Source organism: Helianthus annuus, chromosome 8, assembly GCF_002127325.2.
Source record: "Helianthus annuus cultivar XRQ/B chromosome 8, HanXRQr2.0-SUNRISE, whole genome shotgun sequence".
In the NCBI taxonomy this organism is placed as follows: Eukaryota; Viridiplantae; Streptophyta; class Magnoliopsida; order Asterales; family Asteraceae; genus Helianthus; species Helianthus annuus.
In genome coordinates, this window is record NC_035440.2 from 13514955 (window position 1) to 13528201 (window position 13247).

Here is a 13247-nt window from a genome sequence, read left to right on the forward strand (position 1 = left end):
CGGAGTAGGTAATGTCGGGTTGTGGGGCCTGCAAATAGAGAAGCCGCCCTACCAGGCGATGGTATTGACTAGCATCAATACGTTCGTTTTCCTCTCCCTTGTCTACCTTTAATCCTTGTTCAATTGGAGTCGAGCTAGGCTTGCATCCAATCTTTCCACTGTCCTCCAAAATATCTAACGTGTATTTTCGCTGACTAAGATGTCACACCCCGATTTCCACGTGTATCACCGGTAGGCCCGGTGGGGGATTACCGTGACGTAGTTGGCAACAATATAGTCAAACCACACAATTATATGAATGCACAGCGGAAGCATAAAGATAAATATAATTCAACCTTTTGAATGTAATATCAAGTGTATTACAGAAGTCGAATTGTATCCACAGGGGATCATAAATAAAATAAAGTATTGTTCAATCAGGTACGGCATCAAGTTTGCGAGACTATTCGTGATGCTAGGAAGCTATTACCAGCCAAATTTCGTGTAGTACCTGCACTTAATCTTTTGGGGAAAATACGTCAGTTTACACTGGTAAATACGTTCAACTGACACATTTGAAAATGTTTATTAAAATTGATTTGAATGCACGAGGCACAAACTCTTTTATAACTTGGGAAAATTATTAAAATCTTGTGAACGAATTACATGTCCTTTTATGCGTTCAGTAGCCCGGATCCTGTCCGGGTTAAAGATTAATAGACACACCACATTTGCGTAAAACCGTAGTGTAAAATCCAACGGCTACGTCTTTTAATAATAATAATGTCGACATAATATACCGGGTGTACGCCTACACCGGGATGTCGAGGTCGTGGCCATTTCGTAAAATGATGCCAAGGATATCCGGGACAACGGTCATTAACCCCCCCAAAGGCTTTTAAGTAACAAGACTGTTTAAATGAGCCAATCACATTATTCAATTAACCACCTAAGCGATGGAAGATATGATGCTCAATTAAGCGGTATTAATATACCGTATCCCAAGCCCGTATAAGGGAAAATAAGTTAAAGTATTTACCTTTGCAAGTATATTCCTTAATGGATTACGTCACAGATAGCTTTTACTGGGGCTCCTATTCTGGAACGAAGGTTTTAATTAACCTATTAGAATCCTAACTGGTCTTTATATTGGCCGTAGCCTAGACCGGTTGGTTCCGAAATATAAATACGGTTTAATCGCGCGAAAAGGCGAAAACCGAGAATGGAGTGTGATTCTGACCCAACAAGTTCAGAGACTTGTTTTATATGGGTTTAAGGTTCACACTCTGGATTTCGGGGTCAAAATAATATGGCTTGACCCATATCGGCTAATTTATGAAAACTAGTTTCATAAGCCGAATCGTGCGCGCAATAGGCGCAACGGGTAACCGTAGGAGCCCTACGCTTGTTTCCTAAGTTAATATGCCTAAAAGAGGTTGTGGTATCAGTAGGATACCTTCCGTGATGCCCGTAACGAGTTTAAGTTAATATTATGCCCCGTAGGGGTTTTTCGGTCATTTTAAAGACTTTTAAAGAGCTTTTCGAGTTCTACAGGAAATCTGAGTTTCCCGATCAGTTTATAAAGTTTAAAATACTTTATTTATTATTTAAAATCAGTAGCAACTGGAATCGGGTCAAAAGACCTTGTAGAACTCAAGTTTTGGCCGAAAAGGGCATATTCGGTATTTACCGAACCGTAGCCATAACCGCAGGTTATGAGCAAGGTAAAATTTATTAAAAATCTTTAAAATTCCAAAAATATTATTTTACAACAGTGGGTAAAAGTTTTGGTGACGAAATCTTGGTTTAGATAGGCGTTATGCTAATTGCGCCGTTTATTACAAAAGTTTACTTTAATTGCGCTTTTTAGCATAACTCTCATTCTAAACCTCGGATTGACGTGAAACTTTAAGGACATGCTTATAATTTAGTAAGCAAGGTTATGGTCCGTTCACGCGTCCGAAATACTCGTTTTATTTTAAAAAGGCCGTTACGGTCAACTTTTAGGCGATTAACGGAAATGCGTAAAAGACTCGGACAAACAATGAACCGGTCACAGAGGGTTATACCATCATGTAACCTGGTCCTAAGAGAGTCCTAAGGCATATCTATACCTCACTAAAACGGGTCAGAACTGAAGTCAATGCAAAAGTCAAACTTTTGCGACATTCGGCTCCGAACCGGGTCAATATAGCAAATGGTCGATTCAAACGAGCGTAGACAAGTTTATATACTTAATATCATGTTTTATAAGTGTCAAAACAGGTTTCATATCATCTGCATTACAATTTATACAAGAATCGCTAATATAGCTTTCTGTTGACTTTTTGTGTGCACGTTTGACTCGACATTTGACATAGTTAGAGTGGTGATCAGGGGAAACCCTTTTAGGGGTTTATTACCCACATAAATACCAACTCATAACTACTTTTGATTCGACAATTCACTGGACCATTCGTGAATTATCGCTATGACAACCGTTAGTTACGACGGTTTGGTTTATAAGCTAAACTAAGCAAAGACAGAACTATGGAAGGTATGGTATACTTACAGAGACTTGTAGTAAGTTTCAGAACAAGAGAAGAGCACTTGAGAGCCTTAGAAATGATCAGAGATGAGTGTTTGAGGTGTGAGTTCACTTATGCACATAACATGCCTATTTATAGTGCTCAACATGCCTCTAGATCATTACACATTGGTCTACACTGATCATGGATGATGGGCAGGTGTCCCATGGTGCTATGGGTCGAGTAGGGGGCGCCCATGCCTCATTTATTGGTTGTTTGATCGTTCACTAGCTCAAAAGGCATGAAAATCCAAAGTTTCTGCATCTGGGCGTCCCACGCGGCCCGCATGGAGGATCCATGCATTTTGTACGCGGGCCGCCTGATGTTTAAAAATCAGGCGCGTATCTTAGGGGGCTCGCGGCCCGCCTTCACTTAACCCAGAACATAACGCGGGTTGCGAGAGGTTAGATTTTCAGGTTTTTTAAAATCTTTTGTAATCATGACGAAATCCTGGTAATTAATAACGAAATCTTTCGTAATTATTAACCTGACCTTTCGGTTTTGAAGGGGTAACTTTGCGATTTGGCCCTCGATTATTTACAACTAAGGGCCTCGAGTTATTTACCCGCATTGTTAAGTCCCCGGTTAGTTTATTAATTATTCGGAAAGCCTTAACTTTCATTGTTGACGCTTTTAACCCTTCTCATACGAATTCGATCATAACTTTCTCGTTTTAAAACGGAACTTCGCGGAATTTATACAGTATATTCTAGTGAGCGTATAATACTGTTACAAAGCCTCGGGAGCGTTAAAGGGTCACTCAGAGGTATAATTAAACATGTTGACACAGTTAACCCCTGTAGCTTGTAATCTCTCACTTTCTTCCGCGTTTCGCTTCCGTACGATCCATGATTTATTCGTTTGAAGGTACAAGCACCTCTTAGGGTTACTATACAGTATATTTACCCTTGTTTGACATTTATAACCCTCGAATTTATATACTTTCAAGGTTTGTCAATATTAGTCCTTTATTTAATATCAATGCCACGTGTAAACAAATGACACGTGTTAACACATCATTGGACACAAAAATTCGAGGTATTACATCCTCACCCCTTAAAATAAATCTCGACCCGAGATTTACTCAAATAAATAAGGGTATTTTTCTTTCATTGTGGCTTCGACTTCCCACGTATATTCGGGACCTCTACGTGCATCCCATTTGACCTTTACAATCGGTATGTGTTTTCTTCGAAGCTTTTTCACCTGTCGATCTTCAATCGACAAAGGCTTCTCTACAAACTTTAAGCTCTCATCTATATGCACATCTGTGTGTGGGATCACCAATGATTCATCGGCGAAGCACTTCTTGAGATTGCAGATGTGGAACACATTGTGAATTCCATTGAGCTCTTCAGGCAAGTTCAACTTATAGGCAACTGACCCGACACGTTCAATGACCTCAAAAGGTCCTATGTATCTCGGACTCAGTTTGCCTTTCTTGCCGAAACGCATCACCCCTTTCCAGGGTGATACTTTAAGCAATACTTTTTCACCCACTTTGAAGTGAAAATCCTTACGCTTCGGATCAGCGTAACTTTTCTGCCTATCTCTGGCAGCCTTGAGGCGTTCCCGAATTTGGACAATCTTGTCCGTTGTCTGGAAAACTATCTCCGGTCCTGATAATTGGACCTCTCCCACTTCCGCCCAACAAACAGGCGATCTACATTTCCTACCGTATAATGCCTCGAAAGGCGCAGCCTTTATGCTGGTATGGTAGCTGTTATTGTAGGAGAATTCGATTAGGGGTAGGTTCTTATCCCAGTTACCACCTAAATCGATCGCACATGCACGAAGCATGTCTTCTAACGTTTGGATAGTACGCTCACTCTGACCGTCCGTCTGTGGGTGGTAAGCCGTACTGAAGTTCAAACGCGTGCCCAAAGATTGCTGGAAACTCTTCCAGAAATGAGACGTGTATCTAGTATCCCTGTCGGAGATAATAGACACAGGTATGCCGTGTAAGGCTACAATCTTATCAACATAAAGTTGGGCTAGCATATCGGAGCTATACGTCTCCTTGATGGGTAGAAAATGAGCTGATTTAGTCAGCCTATCGACTATGACCCATATTGTGTCGTTTCCTTTCCTTGTTTTGGGTAACTTGGTTATGAAGTCCATAGTTACGCATTCCCACTTCCACTCAGGAAGTTCAGGCTGTTGTAGCAAGCCAGACGGCTTTTGGTGCTCGGCTTTGACTTGAGCACAAGTTAAGCACTTTGCTACATGGGCGGCTACAGACTTTTTCAAGCCTATCCACCAATAATTTGCCTTTAAGTCTTGATACATTTTATCTGCTCCAGGATGGACCGAATATTTGGAACTATGGGCTTCCTGGAGGATAACATCTCGTAGCCCTCCATAAATCGGAACCCATATTCGTCCGTTCAGTCTAAGGATTCCATCCTTGCTAAGAGTTAACTGCTCTTCAGTTACTCCTAACTTTTCCTTAGGATAATTAGCTTCCAACACAGCCTCTCGCTGTGCAGCTAATACCCTTTCAATCAAGTTATTCCTGACTTCAATGCTCTTGGCATTGATCCGAATAGTTTTCACCCTTTCTTTTCTGCTTAGGGCATCAGCGACTACATTCGCTTTGCCAGGATGATACCTGATCTCACAATCATAATCATTCAAGGTTTCCATCCAACGGCGTTGCCTCATGTTCAACTCCTTCTGGTTGAACAGATGTTGAAGGCTTTTGTGATTAGAATAAATCACAAATTTAATACCGTATAGATAATGCCTCCACAGTTTCAGTGCAAATACAACGGCACCCAACTCCAAATCATGGGTGGTGTAATTCTTTTCGTGCACCTTTAATTGCCTTGAAGCATAGGCAATCACCTTGCCTTTCTGCATAAGCACACACCCCATGCCTGTGTGTGATGCATCGCAGTAAACTACGAATTCATCTGAACCTTCAGGTAATGTCAACACAGGTGCGTTGCTTAGCTTCTGCTTCAGAACTTCGAAAGATTCCTGCTGCTTTGGGCCCCAAATGAACTTTTCTTTCTTCTTGGTTAGGGAAGTCAAGGGCGCAGCAATCCTCGAAAAATTCTCAATAAATCTCCTGTAGTATCCTGCTAACCCCAGGAAACTACGAATTTCGGTAGGCGTCTTTGGCTCTTGCCAATTCATGACCGCCTCTACCTTAGCGGGATCCACCTGGATTCCACGCTCACTCACGACGTGACCCAAAAATTGAACCTCTCGTAGCCAGAATTCGCATTTAGAGAATTTGGCGTAGAGTCTCTCACGCTGTAACAATTCGAGAATACAACTGAGGTGTTTCTCGTGGTCAGCTTGGTTCTTTGAATATATAAGGATATCGTCGATGAAGACGATGACAAATTTGTCCAAGTACGGCTTGCAGACGCGATTCATGAGATCCATGAACGCAGCCGGTGCATTTGTGAGCCCAAAAGGCATCACTAGGAACTCATAGTGACCGTAGCGAGTCCTAAATGCTGTCTTATGTACGTCCTCATCTCTGACCTTTAGCTGATGATAGCCCGACCTCAAGTCGATCTTTGAGAAATAGCTTGCTCCTTGCAGCTGATCGAACAGATCGTCGATCCTTGGCAAAGGATATCTATTCTTTATGGTAACTTTATTTAGCTCACGATAATCGATGCACAACCGCATCGATCCGTCCTTCTTCTTTACAAATAGGACAGGTGCTCCCCAGGGAGACGAACTAGGTCTGATAAAACCTTTTGCCAACAGTTCATCCAACTGGGTCCTTAATTCCTTCATTTCCGTCGGAGCAAGCCTGTAAGGCGCTCTAGCTATAGGAGCTGCTCCAGGTATGATATCTATTCTGAATTCCACTTGTCTATCTGGTGGTAAGCCAGGTAGTTCTTCGGGGAAAACCTCGGAATATTCAGAAATAACGGGAAGATCCTCTATTTTTGGCTTGGGCTCTTCAATTATCACTTGAGCCATGTATATGACACAGCCTCTGTTCAAGCATCTAGAGGCCTTGAGCATAGATACGTCTTTGGGCAATCCATACTGCGTATCTCCTCGAATGGTAAGCGATTCACCACTCGGAGTCTTTAGCACTATATGCCTTTTGTTGCAAATGATTTGGGCCTGATTACGGGATAACCAGTCCATGCCTAGAACAATGTCGAAACCCGCTAGTTTGAAAGGAAGTAGAGATAGAGGAAAAGAATGGTTCTTAATGGATACTTCACATCCCTCTAGAACAGTGGAGACGGTTTCTATCGTGCCGTCTGCTAACTCTACCTCGTATTTCACATCTAGGGTTTTGATAGGCATATTCAATAGCTTGCAAAATTTTTGGTCTACAAAGGATTTATCAGCGCCTGAATCGAAAAGTACTCTTGCAAATATATTATTTACGAGAAAAGTACCTGTAAGTACATTGTCGTTCAGCACAGCCTCCTTTGCATCCACACGGAAGACTCGCATTTGTCTTCTTGTTCTCTTCTGGTTTCCTGGCATTCTTGGGACAGTTACTCTTGATATGCCCCTTTTCATTGCAACCATAGCATGTTGCATCTTTGATTTTCTTGCAGTCCACTGTCTTATGGTCCTTAGACTTGCATAGTCCACAGGCAAAAGACTTTGGCTGGGATTGTGAATTCGACCCAAACCTACATTTTCCAGAATGGGGTTTCTGGCAGATTTTGCATTTGGGCCTTTCTCCAGCTTGCCCATCTTTCTTTGCTTCAGTCCCTCTCTTGCCTTCACCGTTTCCACGGTGTTTCTTTCCTGACCTACGTGAGGTGTCGTCCTCACGTTTCCTCTTTTCCGCCTCCTTGCTCCTTAGCGTCCTCAGACGGACAACATCTAAAGTGAGAGACAAGGAGAGGTCAGTTACTGACCTGAAGGTCGTCGGCCGAGAGGCCTTCACACTAGCCTTTATCGCAGGCTCTAAGCCCCCAATGAAACGGGCGATTCTCCTGGACTCTGGTGTCACAAGGTACGGGACCAGGCGAGACATCGTATTGAAGCTCGTCAAATAGGCCTGGCAGTCCAGGTTTGTCATCACCAGTGACACAAAATCAGACTCGATCTTCTCTACCTCATGCTGAGGACAGTAGTTTTCCTTAATGAGAGCAATAAATTCCTCCCATGTCATCTTGTATAGAGCAGACTTACCGGATGCCTGTACCAACGCTCTCCACCACGCTAAGGCCTCGCCCTTAAATGATTGTGACACAAACTTCACCACATCCTTCTCCGCACACCCACTGATGTCCACAATAGTGTCCATCTCATCCAGCCAGGTGATACAATCCACAGCACCCTTCTCCCCTGTGAATTCCCGGGGCTTACAAGACACGAAGTACTTGTAGGTGCAGCCCTTGGCACCGGACGCATCAGTATATTCTCGTTCACGACGAATACTATTCTCAGCGGACGAGTGATTATCGTCATCTTTCTTGGGTTTGGAGAGTGGTTTGGATTGTGACTTTGGTTTGGAGGGTGGTTTTGATACGGTTCTGCTATGAGACTCGGTGTATTGACGATCAAGAGCTGCCTGAACAGCGTTGTCAATCAGAGCCTTTAGCTGTGCGCCTGTCAGATGCACTTGCGCATTATCGTAGTCATCTTCGTTTGTATGGCTGTTTTCTCCGTTGGGATCCGCCATTGTAACTTGTATCTGTTACAGGAGATAACAAAATTTTATTTAGTAGTTTATTATGGAATCGTCTTTTATGACAATTTTGTTAATCATGGTAACAGAGACCATATCTGATTAACTTATTACTCACTTAGTTTTAGGATTTGAATGTATCCTATTTTAGCTATAACAATAATATTGGCGGCATAAAGCCTAATCACGAGGATGTTTTATAATATTAGCCGAGATTTCAGAGAATCAAAGGCATAGAGATTTGAACCGTAGTTCTTTCATCTCTTTATGACAAGGAGTCATAGACCACCACCGTCTTTTGTCCTTAGAAGACAATTATTACGGCCCATAGGCACTACATCACTAATGGATGTTTAAACAAATGATCATCTCTATTGATGATTTAACCCATGATTTATAAATGATTTATTTGGGTTTTGAAATCCCTTAAAGGATTATGGTATAAGAATGACGTGTGTGATTTTAACGAATCACTTCTGCCATGATTGTTAACATGCTTACAGAGGTTAACAGGGAATCTGAATCTTTTAATTAGGTCGTACCATCTTGGCCGGATCTTAAAAGACACCAGGCTAGGTTTCACTCTTAAGATTCTTCATTTAGGCAGATCAATTTAAAAGGAATGGTTTTGATTTATTTCATATATAGTGATACAAAATGAAATTTATAACATAATATTCCAAAATTTTAATACGATTACACACCGCCCTAAATGGGACTTTTAAATAGTACATACCTACATAGAGGTTTTAAAATAAGAGACAAGTCCACGCAGGGACTAATATAAGATAAGTGTCCATGCAAGGACTAAAGGATAAGTCCACGTAGGGACTGAAATACGATAAATGTCCGCGCAGGGACTTCTTTTTAAAATAAACGTTACATTAGAACGTACATAAGGGCTAATGGTCACGTTTCTTCTTCTTGCCCTTCAGTAGGTTCGCTAAGCCCTTGAGGAATCCTCGGTGGCTCTTTTTCTCTTCCTCGAACTCTCTCTCCACACGATCTAGTCGGTGGAGTATCTCTTCATGCTCAGGAGGAGAGAAACGTGGTTGTGGCGCTTGTTGCGGAACTGGAGGTCTGGGAGGTATTGGATACCCATGAGCTGAGTAGTCCGGTGCTCCTATGTTCCCATGAGCTCCGTCGGGATAGCGTGCATTATATCTAGCCGACACCACATATGGGTCGTGCTCATAATTGTAGTTGTAATGTGCTTATGACGGTTCGAACGGGTTGTAAGCCGTTGGACCCGTGTAAGCAGGTATGGGTTGGTCATACCCAAATGGTGGCGAATTTGGTGCAGCTGGTGCGGAGTTCGCCTCCTGTACAGGACTTGAAGGTCCTTCTTCTTGTAGTGGCGGATAGTGGCTACTACTGGAGTGTCGAGGGGTGCTGAAGTGGATCCCCTCCTCCTCGTGTGGACATACGAGCATTTGTCCTCCTACGCCTTGGCGGATCAGGCATTACTGGTTGTGCCGGTGGCGGAGGTGGTGGCGTAACTGCCACGAAATGTGGATCCTCGGAGGGATCTCGCGGATGTCGCGGTTGTTGTGATGTCTGCTGAGGTGGCGTGTAGTACCACTCATGTCGGTCGAACAACGCTTGAAAGCTATCAGGTCCCTGATAGGGTGTGCCATGGAAGGATGACCCATCAGAGACTTCTATTGGATGTGTGGGCGTACCACGAGCAGGTTCTGTCGGATCAGTATCTTCGTCCATATGATCTTCGGAGAAGTGATCTTGTGGCCCTAACGGAACAAAGCCTGAAGGTTCCTGGATGTAGTCAGCTGGATTGAACTGACCTCTGAAGTATGGAGTAGGGTCGTCATAATTTCGGTGCGATACCGAACGTTGTAGAGGTATGAAGGAGGGTTGCGGGTTGTTGGGATCATTCTCGGAATTTGGCCCGAATGAGTGCCGGTATGATGGCGTCGAGCTGTGCGAGGTGGAATGCCTCGCAGGTTCGTAAAGGTCTCTTCGCCTCTGCGGTTCTTCACTCCTTGTAGTCGAAGGAGCTCGCATACCTGAAGGCCCAGCTTCGTGATCGTGATGAGTAACGATCTCTCCTCTGCCTCTTCTTCCCCTTCCTCTTCCTCGGAATATCACTGGCGGCATATTTCCTGCTTTCAAAACTTTAAGTAAAAATAATAAAAGAAAAGACAAATTGGGAATAACAATTCGAATTTGTCCTATGTTCTTGTCTAGACTCAAGTATGTGCAATTGTGTCACTGAGATTAAACACATTAGGATAGTGTTTAATTCACTCAATGTTGGCTCTGATACCAACCTGTCACACCCCGATTTCCACGTGTATCACCGGTGGGCCCGGTGGGGGATTACCGTGACGTAGTTGGCAACAATATAGTCAAACCACACAATTATATGAATGCACAGCGGAAGCATAAAGATAAATATAATTCAACCTTTTGAATGTAATATCAAGTGTATTACAGAAGTCGAATTGTATCCACAGGGGATCATAAATAAAATAAAGTATTGTTCAATCAGGTACGGCATCAAGTTTGCGAGACTATTCGTGATGCTAGGAAGCTATTACCAGCCAAATTTCGTGTAGTACCTGCACTTAATCTTTTGGGGAAAATACGTCAGTTTACACTGGTAAATACGTTCAACTGACACATTTGAAAATGTTTATTAAAATTGATTTGAATGCACGAGGCACAAACTCTTTTATAACTTGGGAAAATTATTAAAATCTTGTGAACGAATTACATGTCCTTTTATGCGTTCAGTAGCCCGGATCCTGTCCGGGTTAAAGATTAATAGACACACCACATTTGCGTAAAACCGTAGTGTAAAATCCAACGGCTACGTCTTTTAATACTAATAATGTCGACATAATATACCGGGTGTACGCCTACACCGGGATGTCGAGGTCGTGGCCATTTCGTAAAATGATGCCAAGGATATCCGGGACAACGGTCATTAACCCCCCCAAAGGCTTTTAAGTAACAAGACTGTTTAAATGAGCCGATCACATTATTCAATTAACCACCTAAGCGATGGAAGATATGATGCTCAATCAAGCGGTATTAATATACCGTATCCCAAGCCCGTATAAGGGAAAATAAGTTAAAGTACTTACCTTTGCAAGTATATTCCTTAATGGATTACGTCACAGATATCTTTTACTGGGGCTCCTATTCTGGAACGAAGGTTTTAATTAACCTATTAGAATCCTAACGGGTCTTTATATTGGCCGTAGCCTAGACCGGTTGGTTCCGAAATATAAATACGGTTTAATCGCGCGAAAAGGCGAAAACCGAGAATGGAGTGTGATTCTGACCCAACAAGTTCAGAGACTTGTTTTATATGGGTTTAAGGTTCACACTCTGGATTTCGGGGTCAAAATAATATGGCTTGACCCATATCGGCTAATTTATGAAAACTAGTTTCATAAGCCGAATCGTGCGCGCAATAGGCGCAACGGGTAACCGTAGGAGCCCTACGCTTGTTTCCTAAGTTAATATGCCTAAAAGAGGTTGTGGTATCAGTAGGATACCTTCCGTGATGCCCGTAACGAGTTTAAGTTAATATTATGCCCCGTAGGGGTTTTTCGGTCATTTTAAAGACTTTTAAAGAGCTTTTCGAGTTCTACAGGAAATCTGAGTTTCCCGATCAGTTTATAAAGTTTAAAATACTTTATTTATTATTTAAAATCAGTAGCAACTGGAATCGGGTCAAAAGACCTTGTAGAACTCAAGTTTTGGCCGAAAAGGGCATATTCGGTATTTACCGAACCGTAGCCATAACCGCAGGTTATGAGCAAGGTAAAATTTATTAAAAATCTTTAAAATTCCAAAAATATTATTTTACAACAGTGGGTAAAAGTTTTGGTGACGAAATCTTGGTTTAGATAGGCGTTATGCTAATTGCGCCGTTTATTACAAAAGTTTACTTTAATTGCGCTTTTTAGCATAACTCTCATTCTAAACCTCGGATTGACGTGAAACTTTAAGGACATGCTTATAATTTATTAAGCAAGGTTATGGTCCGTTCACGCGTCCGAAATACTCGTTTTATTTTAAAAAGGCCGTTACGGTCAACTTTTAGGCGATTAACGGAAATGCGTAAAAGACTCGGACAAACAATGAACCGGTCACAGAGGGTTATACCATCATGTAACCTGGTCCTAAGAGAGTCCTAAGGCATATCTATACCTCACTAAAACGGGTCAGAACTGAAGTCAATGCAAAAGTCAAACTTTTGCGACATTCGGCTCCGAACCGGGTCAATATAGCAAATGGTCGATTCAAACGAGCGTAGACAAGTTTATATACTTAATATCATGTTTTATAAGTGTCAAAATAGGTTTCATATCATCTGCATTACAATTTATACAAGAATCGCTAATATAGCTTTCTGTTGACTTTTTGTGTGCACGTTTGACTCGACATTTGACATAGTTAGAGTGGTGATCAGGGGAAACCCTTTTAGGGGTTTATTACCCACATAAATACCAACTCATAACTACTTTTGATTCGACAATTCACTGGACCATTCGTGAATTATCGCTATGACAACCGTTAGTTACGACGGTTTGGTTTATAAGCTAAACTAAGCAAAGACAGAACTATGGAAGGTATGGTATACTTACAGAGACTTGTAGTAAGTTTCAGAACAAGAGAAGAGCACTTGAGAGCCTTAGAAATGATCAGAGATGAGTGTTTGAGGTGTGAGTTCACTTATGCACATAACATGCCTATTTATAGTGCTCAACATGCCTCTAGATCATTACACATTGGTCTACACTGATCATGGATGATGGGCAGGTGTCCCATGGTGCTATGGGTCGAGTAGGGGGCGCCCATGCCTCATTTATTGGTTGTTTGATCATTCACTAGCTCAAAAGGCATGAAAATCCAAAGTTTCTGCATCTGGGCGTCCCACGCGGCCCGCATGGAGGATCCATGCATTTTGTACGCGGGCCGCCTGATGTTTAAAAATCAGGCGCGTATCTTAGGGGGCTCGCGGCCCGCCTTCACTTAACCCAGAACATAACGCGGGTCGCGAGAGGTTAGATTTTCAGGTTTTTTAAAATCTTTTG